This window comes from Arachis hypogaea, chromosome 16 (assembly GCF_003086295.3).
Source record: "Arachis hypogaea cultivar Tifrunner chromosome 16, arahy.Tifrunner.gnm2.J5K5, whole genome shotgun sequence".
In the NCBI taxonomy this organism is placed as follows: Eukaryota; Viridiplantae; Streptophyta; class Magnoliopsida; order Fabales; family Fabaceae; genus Arachis; species Arachis hypogaea.
This window is the reverse complement of record NC_092051.1, coordinates 22,949,116-22,965,810: the sequence shown is the minus strand read 5'-3', so window position 1 is coordinate 22,965,810 and position 16,695 is coordinate 22,949,116. Positions and strand designations below refer to the sequence as shown.

Sequence of the window (16,695 nt, the reverse complement as noted above, 5' to 3'; positions counted from 1 at the left end):
AAGGATCGATCCCACGGAGATTGTCGGCTTGAAGCAAGCTATGGTCATCCTTGTAAATCTCAGTCAGGCAGATTCAAATGGTTATGGGATTTTGATAATTGAAATATAATTAAAATATAAAATAAGATAGAAGTACTTATGTAATTCATTGGTAGGATTTCAGATAAGCGTATGAAGATGCTTTGTTCCTTCTGAACCTCTGCTTTCCTATTGCCTTCATTCAATCAGTCATACTCCTTTCCATGGCAAGCTGTATGTTGGGGGATCACCGTTGTCAATGGCTACCGTCCGTCCTCTCAGTGAAAAAGGTCCAAATGTGCTGTCACCGCATGGCTAATCATCTGTCGGTTCTCACTCATGTTAGAATAGGATCCATTGATCCTTTTGCTTCTGTCACTACGCCCAACACTCGCGAGTTTGAAGCTCGTCACAGTCATCCCTTCCCAGATCCTACTCGGAATACCACAGACAATGTTTAGACTTTTCGGATCTCAGGAATGGCCACCAATAATTCTAGCCTATACCATGAAGACTCTGATCGTGAACCAAGAGGCTAAGAGATATTTATTCAAGCTTGTTTTCATGTAGAACGGAAGTGTTTGTCAGGCACGATTTATAAGTGAGAATGGTGATGAGTGTCACTTGATCATCACATTCATCATGTTCTTGTGTACGAATGAATATCTTAGAATAAGAATAAGCTTGATTTGAATAGAAAAATAATAGTACTTTGCATTAATTCATGAGGAACAGCAGAGCTCCACACCTTAATCTATGAGGTGTAGAAACTCCACCGTTGAAAATACAAAAGTGATGAAGGTCCAGGTATGGCCGAATGGCCAGCTCCCAAAACGTGATCAAGAGATCAAAAGATACAAAGATAGTCTCCAAAATAATCTAAAGATATAAAACAAATCACTAAAAGTAGTTTTTATACTAAACTAGTAGCTAGGGTTACAGAAAATAAGTAACTAAGTGCAGATAGTGCAGAAATCCACTTCCGGGGCCCACTTAGTGTGTGCTTGGGCATAGCATTGAAGCTTTCACATGTAGAGACTTTTCTTGGAGTTAAGCACCAGCTTTGGTGCCAGTTTGGGCGTTTAACTCCAACTTTTATGCCAGTTCTGGTGTTTAACGCCAGAATAGGGTAGAAAGTGGGCGTTCAAACGCCAATTTGCGTCATCAAAACTCAGGCAAAGTATGGACAATTATATATTGCTGGAAAGCCCAGGATGTCTACTTTCCAACGCAATTGAGAGCACGCCAATTGGGTTTCTGTAGCTCCAGAAAATCCATTTCGAGTGTAGGGAGGTCAGAATCCAACAGCATCTGCAGTCCTTTTTCAGCCTCTGAATCAGATTTTTGCTCAGGTCCTTCAATTTCAGCCAGAAAATACCTGAAAACACAGAAAAACATACAAACTCATAGTAAAGTCCAGAAATGTGATTTTTATTTAAAAACTAATAAAAATATAATAAAAAAACTAAAACATACTAAAACTACCTAAAAATAATGCCAAAAAGCGTATAAATTATCCGCTCATCAGCATGCCGACAAAGGCATGAGTAGCATAGATCAAGCATTAATTGCTAAAATGTATTATCACTCGTAACAAACCAACAATCATGTTTGTATTGACAATTATAATTAATTAATAAAATATAGGAAGGATTTTGTGAAAAGCAAGCATTAGAGTAGAAAAGTAGAATAATTAAAAATGCACAATGTTATACGGGCTTATTCACAAACACTTGGTATGCATGTTTAATATGATAGGGAAAGTATTAAATTTGAACATGCAAATAACCCAAAAATAATAATTAGTGATAATTGTCAAATAATTCCCTAAGAATCCACAAGCAAATATGGAAGAAAACAATCATCCAATTAGATTTCTAACACCAAGTAAAATAATGTAAAAATAGATAAATAATAAAAAGAAGAAGAAAAGGAAAATAGAAAGAAAGAACCTTGAGAAGAAGGTGATAAAGAGGGGGTAATGAAGAATGTGAGGTGAAGAAAATATGATGGAAGGGAAAAAGAAGAGAAGAGTAAAGAAAGAGAAATAATGGAAAAAGATGGGAGAATAAAGAAGAAAGAAAAGAAAGAAGAAATAAGAAGAAAGAAATTAGGATTTAGAAAGATAAGATATGAAAAACAGGGCTGCGCAGGGTTCAGGTACGAATTCGCGAATGACGCGTACGCGTGGGTCGCGCATTGAGGGGGGCGACGCGTAGGCGTCGGTCACGCATACGCATGACCATGTTTGTGCTATTCGTGCGACGGCATCGTGGCGCTCGCACAACCCTCTGTTCGTTTTGGGATATGTGCTAAAATGTCATATGACGCGTGCACGTCAGGCACACGCAAGCGTGGAAGTGCAAAAGTGGAAAATGATGCGCACGCGTTAACAACGCGTACGCATGGGTGGGTTTGTGCTTCTAGCACAATTCCAGCTCCAAGCCAGCATAACTTTCGGCCAATACACCTTTTACGTCGAATTCACAAGGTTACGCGTGCGCGTCATTGACGTGTACGCGTGAGGGATGCGTACGCGTGGTGATGCTTGTGCGATTGGCACACTTTCTGAACTGTTTCCACGCAATTTTCTATTTTTTTATGCAGATGAAAATGCAGATTATATGCAATATTAATGAGAAGAGTCACTAAAATAAAACTAAGGAGAGAAAAGAAAGAACGATCATACCATGGTGGGTTGTCTCCCACCTAGCACTTTTAGTTAAAGTCCTTAAGTTGGACATTTGGTGAGCTCCTTGTCATGGTGGCTTGTGCTTGAACTCGTCTTGAAACTTCCACCAATGCTTGGACTTCCAATAAGCTCTATTAATACCAAGTAAATTTCTCAAGCTTTGATAAAGTTCTTCACAAGCTTTGAGCTCCCAAATTTGATCCTCATATATTCCCGGATCCCAAATCTTGTTTCTACACCCGTCTTCAAGTGGATCATGATGATTCCATCCAGGTGGTTCAGCCTTAGAATTCTCATTTAGGCACCCAAACATCCTCCTAGACCCAATTAATTGAGAATTATGCCAACCCTTGTAATCAGGCCTTGAGCTTCCAACCATAACGAACCTAGGATGGTGTTGCCAACCACTACCCATCTCCCTTTTACTCTTAATGCCACAAAGAGCTCTAAGTTGACCATCTGTCTCAAGTAAACCATATTCAAGTGGGAAAGTAAAGGTCAAGGATAAGAATTTTACCCACTTGAATGTTGTATTGGATGGTAATGGCTTTGGGAGAGAGGTCTCCAACAGCTTTGGCAAGGTGATTTTAGGCTCCATTCCCATGTGCTCTCTCTTGGCAACTTCCACCTCTTTGCGAGCTTCTTCAGTTTCAACCTCTTCCTCTTGGTAGCTTTCTTCCAATTCAAACTCTTATTCATGGCTTACCAAGGGCATGGGGGGTTGTGCTTCTTTTTCTTTAATCTCCATCTCTTGATCAACCTCTTCAAAGGCCTCAACCATGATATGCCTTGGAGGTTGTACACCCTCCTCAATATCAACATCAAACATCTTGGAAGGAGGCTCTATGACTGGACTTTCCCATGGAGGTTCCGCATCTCCTAAATCTTCAACCACTTCCTCTTCTTTAGTAATTTTGGCTTTCTCCACTTGCTCTAGTACAAAATCAGACTCCTCCTTGATGTCTTCCTTTCTATGACAACTCCTTTCAACTATTCTTTCATCTTTGAGGGTCTCTCTTACCGCTACCTTTAGGGCCTCCTCTAGCTTCTTATGAAGTATGGATTCACGAAGATGATTCCTTCTCTCTTGTTCCATGTCAATAGCATAACTGGGATCATCTTACTCTTGGATTGATGGATATGGGCATTTTGCACGGAGGGTGGTGGTGTGCTAAAGCTTGAGGGTTGAATATTGGAGGTAGAGGGTTGGTTCATGCGGGATATAAGATTTTGGAGTGTAGAGGTGAGACCAATGATATTAGAGATGAGTGTGTTATTATCCAATGGAGGCTGGGGTGGATAGGAGGGTTCATTTATTGGGAGAAAGGGCTCATAATATGGAGGTGGTTCTTCTTGATAAGGATATGAAGATGGTGAATATTGAGGTTGTGGTTCTGGGTGTGGTTCATATGGTGGTTGGTGTGGTGGATAAGGCTTAGGGTCATATGGAGGTGAATGGTGGAAATGGGCTTGTGAGTATGGTGGTTCAGAGTTATGTTGAGGAGGGGGTTCATAAGCATATGGTGGGGCTTGTTGGTAACTACAAGGAGGTCCACCATATTCATCATCTTTGTACGCTCCCTGAAATGGCTCTTGACCATAGTAATTTGGTGGAGGTTGGTTGTCACGAAAGGGTCCACCATAAATATTGTCTTGGTATGCATCACAGAATGGTTGTTGGTTATAGCGCATTAGAGGGGGTTGTTGCCAAGAGGGTTGATCAAATCCTTGTGGCGCCTCTCATCTTTGATTCTTCCAACCTTGATGCCTGTTCTCATTATAGCTTTCATTCCTTACAACAACATTGGAACCAAACTTGAAACCAGAGGGGTGAGAATTCACAGTAGCTAAAGAAAATAAAAACAAAAACTAATAAAAATTAATGAAAATAAACTCCTAAAACTAGAAATACTAACAAAGAAACAAAAAAAAAACAAATATTAACAATAACCAATAATAAGGCACACGTTTCCAATTTCCCGGTAACGGCGCCATTTTGACGAACGGATTTCTCTACCAGTAAAGAATTCACAATAAATTCTCGTTGTAAGTATAGTTTCTAAACCAACAGAGAATCCTTTCGTACAAAAGTTGGTTGTCACAAGCAACAAAACCCAATAAAATTTATAACCGAAGTATTTAAACATTGGGTCGTCTCTCAAGGAAGTGCAGGGAGGTGTGATTTATTATTGGTTATGGAAGATTATCTTTTTGGGTTTTTTAAGATAAGAAGCAACAATAGTAAATGGCAATAGAAACAAACTAACTATAAAAACTCTTGGCAAGGTATGAGAACTGGAAATCCCATCCTAGTTATCCTTATCAGGTGTGATGAGAATTGTTATTGCTCCCACTTAGTTAACCCTTACTAAATAAAGGAAAGTCAAGTGGATGAATCAATTTGATTCCTCACGTCCTAGTCAACTCCTATGGAAAGACTAGCTTTAGAGGGATCCAAATTAATCAGCAATTTCCAATTTTCAATCAACAGCTGAGTTTGACAACTCAAGTATCACCAATTACTCAACCAAAGCCAAAAGGGAAAAAATCCAAATTATTTATATCATAAATAGAAGAAAGCAATCATAATTCTGAAATACCTCAAATTATATTAAATAAGAAAATCAATTCTAACACGGAGTTCATAAACCAATATTTGGAAAATAAACAAACTAAAACTATAGAATAAGTAAAAGTAGAAGAGAAACTAAATTAAAGGAACATTGAACCTGGAATTGAGAAGACATAAACCATAAACTAAGAGAAATCATAAATCCTAAAACCTAAGAGAGATGAGAAAGCATCCCTCTCTAGAAACTACATCTAAACCTAAAATTGTGAATTATGGAATGTTGTCCCCTGAGTCTCTGCAGGTTCTCTGGCTCTATTCTGTGTTTCTGGGCCGAAAACTGGGTCAAAATTCTGCTCGAAATCGCCCCTAGCGTTTTCTGTTATTTCTGCAGATCGCGCATGTCACGCGTACGCGTCAGTCACGCGTGCACGTCATTTGGCGAATTTTCTTATCACGCGTACGCGTCAGGCACGTGCACGCGTCGCTGCAAATTTTTCTATTCCACGCGCTCGTGTGAGCTATGCGTGCGCGTCGGTGCTCGCTGGTTATCTCCTTGGTTTCTTGTATTCCTTCCACTTTTGCATGCTTCCTTTCCATCCTCTAAGCCATTCCTGCCCTATAAACCTTGAAAACACTTAACACACATATCAAGGTATCGAATGGTAGTAAGAGAGGATTAAACATAGCAAAATTAAGACCAAATAAACATGTTCTCAATCATAGCACAAAATCAGGAATGAAAATGTAAAATATGCAATTTACATGAATAAGTGTGAGAATAGTGGATAAAATCTACTCAATTAAGCACAAGATGTACCACGAAATAGTGGTGCATCACACTTCAACCAAGTACGAAAAAGCCGTTGGAATGTACGAGTGTCCTCATTCCGCAATAATGCGCACCCAAGAAGCGTAGACATCCCATGGTGGTTGACACCTACGAAAGACCCGAACGGCATGTCGTATCTAAACAATGGAAATATAAAAACATGTAATATATGTAGAAACTCCAAATGCCTTAGCTGAAAAAAAAAATCTAATTAAGTCGAACAAAAAAATAATAATTTGGTACCTATTAGTCTTGTAAGTAGTGTCAAACGTCACGACATCACCAAAATATTCCCATGCAACTCTACACCGAGCATCGACCCAAAACACATTTCTAATGCTATGGTTTTCATCTACATCTATTTCAAAGAAAAAGTTTGGATTGGGCTCCTTCATCCGTGAGAAGTGCTTAAGTAACTCTTTTGGATCCGTCTCATCCCCGGAAATGCGTAAGTGACGACTAATATAATTTCTAACATCCTTCTCCGTAAAGGTGAGGTTGGCAGGGCCACCGGCGGCATTGGCTAGTGCCTGGTACGTCTTACTCGATCTAATGCCAGCTTGGTCGTTTTGCTGTATCAGGTCCTTCACATGCATACTTAGCTGACGGTTTGTTGAGAACACTCCAGATAGCTTCGGATTAAGCGGGTGTGAGTGGGACACCTCTACTCGAGAAATTCTCCGCTGCCTTGTCATCTTATCTAATGCCAAATAGCAACGGGTTTTGCAGTTTGTTGAAGCCACCATTTTCCTTCTCTTGGGTGCCTTTACACGGGATGTGTGGTATCCATCTCTGTTACAATGCAAAGCCTGATTAACAACCACCCTTTGATCGTTTCTAGTCTCCCAGCCGGTGGTTCTTATTTTGACGACAAATTCAGTCCTAGCCGCATATCGGTAATAATATACACGCGCATCTTCTAATGTGCCGAAGCACATTCCCTCATCGGGATCTAGCTCCTCGTTACCAATGGCTTGGTTTATCACCTGAAAAAAAAAAGAAAAAAAAAACAAATGAAACTCTACCTAATAGTTAACTATACAAAAGTGGCTAATTTCACTATCGAGTATAACAAATAGAACACACTATTGTAATTTTAGGTGCTAATTTCGTTTTATTATGTATGTTAACGTGGATGTTAACTTCATACAATTATGGATGTTATTCATCTGAACTTATTTATTGTATAAAGCATGAACTTTACACAAATGTTATGCATATAACTAAAGTGTCAAAATTGGCAGTTCACTAAATAGTACAATATAAGTATAACTGAGAATACAATTAGTATCATACTCGATATAGTGAACGTTGTATGACTGTGCTGGTGCTTGAAATAATAATAACAATAGAAATAATACTTTATATATAGACATAAAAACAAGATATGTCTATTTTGATTTTTTTTTGTCTAATAAAAATTTGTCGATAAAATAAATAAAAAGTTCTAATCTTTTAAAAAGACAATATAAAAATTTTATAGTTTTTTTTACGGATTAATGTGCTGGTCATGATAAAATAATTTTTATATATTTATTTATTTTGAATTTTTTTAAAAAATTATTGTTATTAAGCAAATTAAAATAAAAAAAATCCATAATTTAATAACTAATTAACCATAAGAAAAAGGAATTAAAAGCATGATTAATTATATAAAAAATAACATAAATATTTATTTAAATAAATATTATTTCCTTCGTCCACGTATGTTAAAAAAAAAATAAACAACATAAACAAAAAAGAGATAATTGGCAGAATTTTGGACTAATAAGTTATAGTGCTTAGTCTTTCCTTCCTGTTGTCTTATTTGTTTCTTTTTTTTTATATAACCAAAAAAAATTAGTGAGCAAAATAAAAAATTTAAATACTATACCAAAAAAAATTAAATACTAAAAAAAATACTTCTTATTTTAGAGATCAACATTATAAAAATATTTTTAAAACTTAAAAAATATAACAAAAATAATAAAAAAATTTACTTTTTCTTTACATAAACAGCAAACAAATAATTATCAAGAATGTTATGCATATAACTAAAGTGTTAAAAAATACACAAAAAATAATCCGAGTTATTACCATACCTCATCAGAGCTAGTGTAGTTTTCCATATTTTCAGAAATTATTGATTGACTGGCAATAATTTCGTCGGGTGAGTCTGTCTGTTGTTCAAATTCTTCAGCACCTTTTGCCATAGGTACTGTATTAAGGTCGAAATCAATTGCCATACAAATTACAATGATAAAAACAATTTCTTGTAAAATTTCTTGGCTTATACACTATTGTGCTTGCAATGGTGTTATTCTTGTGATTTTTGAATGAATATGATTGAATTAACATAAAGTATATATTAGGATAGGTTTTATATTTTATATCTCTAATAATTGATGATAAACGGACAAAGAATCAATTGTAATTATTTAATGTAATTGATATTATAATTACCGTTCTTAATTATGATTATTATTAATCTTTATTGTATTTTTATATATAAAAATTAAATTATAAAAAAAATATTAAATATTGATTATAAGAATGCCTAATAAAAAGGGATATGATTTTATAATTAATATCATTAATAAGTGAATTTAATAAGAATATGATAAGTAGAATGATAAGAGAATGGGATTAAAAATAAAACTGTTATTAAGTAATATAAACGAAGTAAAATGAACTAACTATATATATATATATATGCATTGTGATACCCCGAAGGTCGAAGAACAAGTTTATTTTATTAATTGAAATTAGTTCTATAGCATTATATTGTGAACCTGGGTGCTTTCATATGTAATCCTCCCCTTTGGCGCACAGTTACAAAGGAGGTATGTACATATTCAGATACTGCAGCTATTATGTTCGATCTATGATATAAAATAATAATAATAATAATAATATAGGTTATATTTGCTATTTGGTATACCTAATAAAATTACTGGTGTGCACACATTATTTTTACATAGTTTTCTCCTTTTGAAATTTCAGCAACGCCCAAGAAGATATAGATCATTACAACGTTCTAGAAGCCAATGAGTTAATCCAAAGCTTAATAGATTTTTTAAAAATTGAATATCATCTTCGTATATAAATTCATCTTGATTCCGGTTGTATGTAGTAGAAGAAAACCGAGTAAGGATGGAAGTCGTCTGGACAGAGTTCTTTGAAGCTAGAATGAAAATCCTACTCTCACTATTTAGAGAAAAGTCTATCATGCATGGGACAATACTCACATACAGCGTGAATATATTCATAAAATATAGAATGCTGGTATATTTGATAGTAAAATTGTATTTTATTTAAAAAAAAAACGTTTAGGGAGTTAATATTTTTATTAAAATTTAGTCAGTATTTAACCAATAAAAAAATGAGTAATTTCATACCATTTGATGAAATCTCACACCATTATTAAAAACATTATTAATAACTAATTGATGGCTACAAATCACAAAACTTGTTAGTTCCTAACACTCCTCTAAAAAAAATAAAATTCACATATCTAATCATTCATTCTTGTTCTCTTATATTTTTCATACAATGTCATTACGTACAAGAATAGATACCTCATTCATGAAAAGTTTTTTTTATTGGTATATACTTATGAAGCATGGAAACTTCTTTGATTTGTCTAATCAATCTTGTTATGTTATTAACAATATTTCTGTCAATTTCTGCTAACTCTTATTTATGACTATATTTAATAGAAGTGTCTTTGTGGATGTGTCTAATAAAAATATCTTTTTTATAAATGTATCTAATAAAAGTATCTTTATAGATGTATTTCCTATATGTGTCTCTTTGTACATGTGCTTAAAATATAATAATTAATTATTGTTGACAATACGATATTTGTTGACACTCGTCGACACATGTGTTTTTTAATCCAATTATATTTTAATAATAAAAAATAATTTTTTTAAACACGTTTAAACATATTTAAATATCATTATGTGTCACTGTGCATCTTTACTCTTAACATGTATTTTTATTTGAAATGAATTTTAAAATAGTATATATTATTAATTATAAAATGAAAAATATTTTAAACACTTTATATAATTTTAAAAAAATATATTAAAAATAATTAAAAATAATTTAAATTTTAATATCAATAAAATTCTAAAATATCATTATAATTTATCTAAGAAATAATATATATATCGTATTTTCATATCTTATAAAAATTTTAAATTTGTAGATCGGTATGTCCCATAACGTGTTATATTTCGTATTTGTATCCATGTAACTATGTAAGTAGTGTCTATGTATGGTAGGTACATACATTCTATAATTTTCCTTTTTTTTTTCGGTTTCTCATAATATTTTCAACCCAATAATCAGATTAATGACTAATCTGTCACAATACTAAATTTTATTTAAAAATTTATTATTGGCCAATAAATTACTATATGCATAAAGTAAAATTTAAATTCGTTTAAATAGATTAATGAACTAACTACTGGTTAAACCAATCCAACTTGTCTATAATTTTCTTTTGACATTGAGGAATGGCGAAACTGCGAACATCTCTTTTTGGTAAATAAAGGGGCCAAACAATGGATTCATCTAGCATTTAGCAACTGGCTTGGCCAGATGGACAAATCCTCCCTCCCAACTCCCAATTAATTGCAACAACAGACAAACTTCATGACCAAAAAAAAAAAAAAAAAGACAAACTGTAAGAAATACTTAAATATTCTAAAAAGTAAAAACAACTTAAAAATTTTTAGGAGTCATTTAAATAAAGAGAGTTAAAATATCTTTTTTTAAAAATATTTTTTAATTATTAAAAATTAATATATATAATCTATTAAATCGTATTATTTTTATTAAAATTAGATCGAATAAATTGATTTAGCCAAAAAAATCGATAAACTAAATTTTAAATCGGTCTAAATTAATATTTTTTTATAAAAAATAATTACAATATTTTTATTATAAAAATAATTAAAATATTCTTATAATTAATTTTAAAAATCCTAAATCTTAACCCTACGATGACACAAAGAGAAAAGAGGTGTTAAGATTTAGGATTCTCGATAGATATATATATATAATAAGAGTATTTTAATTATTTTCTATAATAGGAGTATTGTAGGTTTGTAGCAATTTTTTTATAAAAAAATATTAATTTAGACCGATTTAAGATTTGGTTTACCGATTTTTTATCAAATCAATTTGTTTGATTTAATTTTGACAAAAATAACACAATTTAATCAATTATATATATTAAATTATAATTATTAAAAAATATCTTTAAAAAAGGGACGTTTTAAGTGTAAACCCTGATTAAATTAGTAAATAATTAGTCAATAAATTAGTTTTTAATAAGGAGGATTAGAAATGTGAATATTATATCAAATTAGAATAGAGCTCATCGAAACGAGAATTTTGACACTAATTTCGAAGAAAACGGTCCAAAATTGAACCGAACAGACCAAACCGATTGAACTGGACCCAAACCGGGCCGTCGGTCCAACCGGACCAACTCATTAAAATGAAGCTGAACCCCTTTCAATCCCTCATTTGGATGCAGCAGCGTGAAACACCTCCAGGGAGGGGAGAAAGCTTCCGTAACTTTACGGTAAATTTCCGATCCCCGTAACTTCTCCGTCCGAGTTCCAATCGTCGCACCGTTTGCGGCCACACGTCTACCGCGTCGAGCTCTCCATTTCTACCGGAACAATTTCACTGGTAACTTGTTTAATTACTCTCAGCCCTCTTTTCCCCCAATTTTCGAATTTTAAGTGGGAATGTTGAATTTCTTTGATTTCTGATGTTTTAGGATCCAATTAGCTTGAGAGAAACGTTCACTCTTGCTTATGTGAAGCTTGGGTAATGTGAGGATACGATAATTCTATTTTATTTTCATTGAATTTGAGCTTTGAGTATTAAATTGGATATATATGTGTTATGAATGTGTATTAGGTTGTGAATAAATAATTGGAGCTTGGAATTGTGAATACTGGAACTTGGAGGAAGCGGATTAGTTGAGTTTTGAGGGGCTGCCTTGGTTTTGAATAAATAGCTTTGGTCGTTACGTGGAAATCGGCCAAGGTATGGTTTAGGTTTCTTGCATTTAATATATAATGTTCTGTGAAAACTTAGGCTAAATGACTATTGGATAAGTTGGAATGCAGGTGTATGTTTAATGTTTAGTAATTTGTCGATGAATATATTTGGTTGAAGTTTATTGGATAATTAGTTTTTAATTTTGGATGGTGAATGTTGTTATGTTAATTTGGAGAGAATTATGGTTGAATGTTATTGTTGATGAACATGGTTAGTTTGGTGCTTGTTGATTAACTAATGATTTGGTGAATTATTGATTTGAGGTTTAATTATTATGGAGGTTGTTGTGATAATGAGGTATTTTGTGTTAAAAACCTAGGATTTGTGAACTATGATTCTTAGTTGGATTTTGGTTGTTGGACTTGAATATTGCATGAGTTTAATTGTTGATTTGAGGTAGATTTATTGTGGTGATTGTTACGATGATGAGGAAGGGTATGTTGAATTGAAAAGAATGCAGGTTTGGACCCGAAAAGGGTGGCAAAGTCCGAGTTTTAGAGGAGATGCTACCGAAATTTTATAAAAATTAGAGATTTTATTTAGATGATTATTTAAAAGAGATTTAGATTTAAAGGTTATATGGTTTGATTTTGAGTCATTAAGAAAATGAGTATGTTTTAAGTTTGAAGTTTGATTTGTAGAAAAGAATGAATTATGTTTTGAATTGGAACTATTGATGGACGGAATGAGAGGTGTGATAATGAAGGATAAGGATTGAATATGTTTAATGTATGATGATGAATGAGATGCAATTGAGAATGATGTGGATGTTGATGAATTATAATTGAATTATTTATATGGCTTATGAATTTGAATAATCTGAGATACGAGATTCCCTGGATTAAGTGCCGTGGCTTGCCACCACGTGTACCGGGTTGAAAACTCGATACTCTGTTGACCCTACGACGTAAGTGTGACCGGGCACTATATAAATTCCCGGGAATGTTACCCCCATTGAGCAATATTGATTATTTGAGAAAAATCTATGCATAGACTCTTGGGGAAGCACGTCGGGGGACAGTCTAAGGACAATTCAGACTTGTCGGGTTGGCTGGATAACCGACAGATGAGCCTCATCAGCCATAGGACAGGCATGCATCATATGCATATTACTTGAATTACTTGCTTGTGCTCTAATTGGGTGTGCCTATCTGTATTTGCCATGCTAAATGTGTATTTGTTACCTGTAGTAGTTGTAACCTTCTTGTGTTTGCCTTTATCTGTCTATTTGTCCGTGAAAATGCATGATGGAGTTGGAGGTATGGAGGAATGACAGTATAGGACTTAGATTTAAGGTTAAGTTAAGTTAGGATTAAATATTTTTAGGAAACCACCTTTTATGGCTTCTGTTTAATACTTTAAGCTCTATAATCTGAGTGTCGGCGTTCTAGGATTGCCTCTGGCATTCCCAGGACCTTATATATTATGTGTGTGGCACCTTTACCATACTGAGAACCTCCGGTTCTCATTCCATACTATGTTGTTGTTTTTCAGATGCAGGTCGGGAGCCATCTCGTTAGGCGTCTGGACTCTTAAAGCGGAGGGGTTACTGGATAGTGTTGTTGTATAGTTTTGTTGTACAGTGATGTATATATATGTACTTAGCTTTCTCTCCACATAACTTGTCCTTTTTGATCCTCTTAGAGGTTTATGGAGAGGCAGGATTGTGTGTATGTACTTTTGGGTTTTGGATATGTATGTATATATGTGTAAATATTCTCCGGCCAGTCTTGACTTCGCAGGCTGAGTTAGGAGCTTGTTATTTTGTATCTTTGGCACTATATTTCTACTTCTGTTATCTTATGTTTGACAGTTACGATTTTTTTAGCATGCAAGTTAACTCGTTCCTTGAGCGTTGCGCTTTTATCTCACGATTTTTATTTCCCCTATTCTTCAAGGCTCCTAGCATATTATAACTCTTCTGCTATTATATGTACTCATTTTATTTTAGAGGTCGTAATACCACATCACCTCTGTTTTACGACTTAAGCGTAAAAACTTTGTGTGGTAGGGTGTTACATTATGGTATCAGAGCAGTTCGTTCCTATAGAGCCTGAAAGACGGACTGATTGTACTTTTGTGCATTCTCTGTATATGTGTGTATGTGCTATTAGGATATCTGACTGATATATATGGCATAAACGTTTGTGAGCATGCATTTGGAACTTAAAGCATTAGACCTGCGATATTGAGACTGATCAACTTAATATCGCTTGTTTGGTGTGTATAGGGACCAGATGTCGACTCGCGGACACGGTAGCAGGCGAGGTAGAGGTAGGACAGGCACCGTTACTCCTGCCCCCATAGGGACTGATCCAGTAGACTTTATGGCTGCCCTGGGAAAATGGCTGCAGCTATGATAGGATAATATCCGCATATCCGCGGTAATTATCCGCATTCGATCCGAATTTTGTGGATATTATCCGATCCGCACTATGATAGGATCGGATTGCGAATTTGGCAGTGATATCCGCGGATCCGATCCGCAAATCCGCATATCCGCACATTTCATATAAATATTATAGTTTAAGAAAGTAAACTCTAATGTGATATGAATTTTAGTGTGTTATTTTATGAATTTTATGATATCTTGTTTTTAATTTTTTATGTTATACTTCAACTTAGAATAATTAAACTTAAATCTTGTGTTATTATTTTGTTTTTGTTATTCAAGAGAATTTTTATCGATAATATTTTAGAAGTAAATAGGCTTAAATAGGTGAAAAATGAATTTTCTAGATATTTTTTTTGTAAAAATAGCCAAACAAAATCTTAAAATTATTTTTTTGAATTATGCGGATATACCCGATATCCGATCGGATCGGATCCAGCCTGGAAAAATGCGGATATCGTATCCAATCCGATCCGATGAGTGCAGTGCGGATTGGATAGAATTTTAGGCTATATCCGATCCGATCCGATCCGATCCGATCCGTGTGCAACCCTAATTTAATCAATTATATATATTAAATTTTAATTATTAAAAAAAGACGTTTTAGACGTCTTTATCATAGTAGCTCCTATTACAGTATTGTGAAAATTATTCAATACGCTGTGTTGGCTAGGATGTTACCTAGGGGTGGCAAAACGGGCCAAACATGTCGGGCTGACCGCGCCGAACCCGCTAAAAAGGCGGGTCGGGCTAGGATTTGGAACCCGCCAAATTAAAAAAATCCGCCAAACCCACACCGTCAAATTTGTGGGTTGGGGCGGGGCGGGGCGGGACGGCCTGCCGGGCCAAAGACTTTTATTTTTTTTATTAAATAAAAGAGTGATTACTACTACAAAATTAATAATTATATACTTTTCAAACATTTTTTTATTTTTTATTTTTATTCTTCTTATTAACTTTATTTATTTTAGAGTAAAGTATCGTTTTTATCCCCAACGTTTGGGGTAAGTCCCAAAGTTGTCCCTAACGTTTCAATCGTCCTATTTAAGTCCCTAACGTTTTAAAATTGACTCAATGTTGTCCTGCCGTTAGGGATCCATTAACAGAATTGATGGCGGGACAAAATTGAGACAATTTTAAAAGGTTAAGGACTTAAATAGGACGAAAACGTTAGGAACAAAAACGATACATAAAAATAAATTTTAATTTAATTTTACCTTTCAATAATATTAATTTTTTACTGTACATAGTATTCAATTATTTTTTAATTACATATAAATAAATTACAATTAATTACATTACTTTTATTTTAAATAAATTTATTTTTTTATAATTTTAAAGAATTTTGATACATTAGAGATAAAAGGTATAATTTATATTTTATTGTATATATATATATATATTTTTTTTCTGCAAGTTTATATACTTGTCATTTTACAAATATTTCATGATAACTAAAAATCTTTAAGAGTAAAATTATAAAAAAAAATAATTTATTTAAAATGAAAGTAATATGATCAAGTGTAATTTACTCAGATGTGATTAAAAAATAATTGAATACTATGTATAGTAAAAAATGATATTATTGAAGGATAAAATTAAAATTTATTTCTATGTATCATTTTTATCCCCAACGTTTTTGTCTTATTTAAGTCCATAACGTTTCAAAATCGTCTCAATTTTGTCCCGCCGTCAATTCTGTTAACGGATCCCTAACGGCAGGACAACATTGAGTCAGTTTTGAAACGTTAGGGACTTAAATAGGATGATTGAAACGTTAGGGACAACTTTGGGACTTACCCCAAACGTTGGGGACAAAAACGATACTTTAGTTTTTATTTTATTTTACAATTTCGTATATATGCTCAAATTATGTGACTTATTTTTTAAAATAAAGATGATTCTATTGACAAATATTATTTTGAACAATTTTATTGATGTTAAAAATAAAAAAAAGATAGTAAAAAATTATATTATAATTTGATTATTTTTTATTTGTATTTAAATTTTTAATTATTATTTTTGGTTAATTTTAATACATTTTATTTTTCAAAAAACAAAAACAAAAGAATCAAGCGGGCTAGCTCACTGGCCCGTCAATCCGCCATAAAATGAGGCGGACTAAC

At 33.6% G+C, this 16,695-nt stretch overlaps 1 long non-coding RNA gene across 1 annotated transcript; it reads left to right on the top strand.

Moving 5' to 3' along the window:
- Positions 1-11,628: 11,628 nt before the first annotated feature.
- Positions 11,629-13,964, top strand: LOC140179924 (uncharacterized). The gene is made up of 4 exons (XR_011874030.1): positions 11,629-11,799; positions 11,891-11,945; positions 12,034-12,162; positions 13,672-13,964. It is a non-coding gene; the product is annotated as an uncharacterized lncRNA (long non-coding RNA).
- The last annotated feature ends 2,731 nt before the right edge of the window (positions 13,965-16,695 follow it).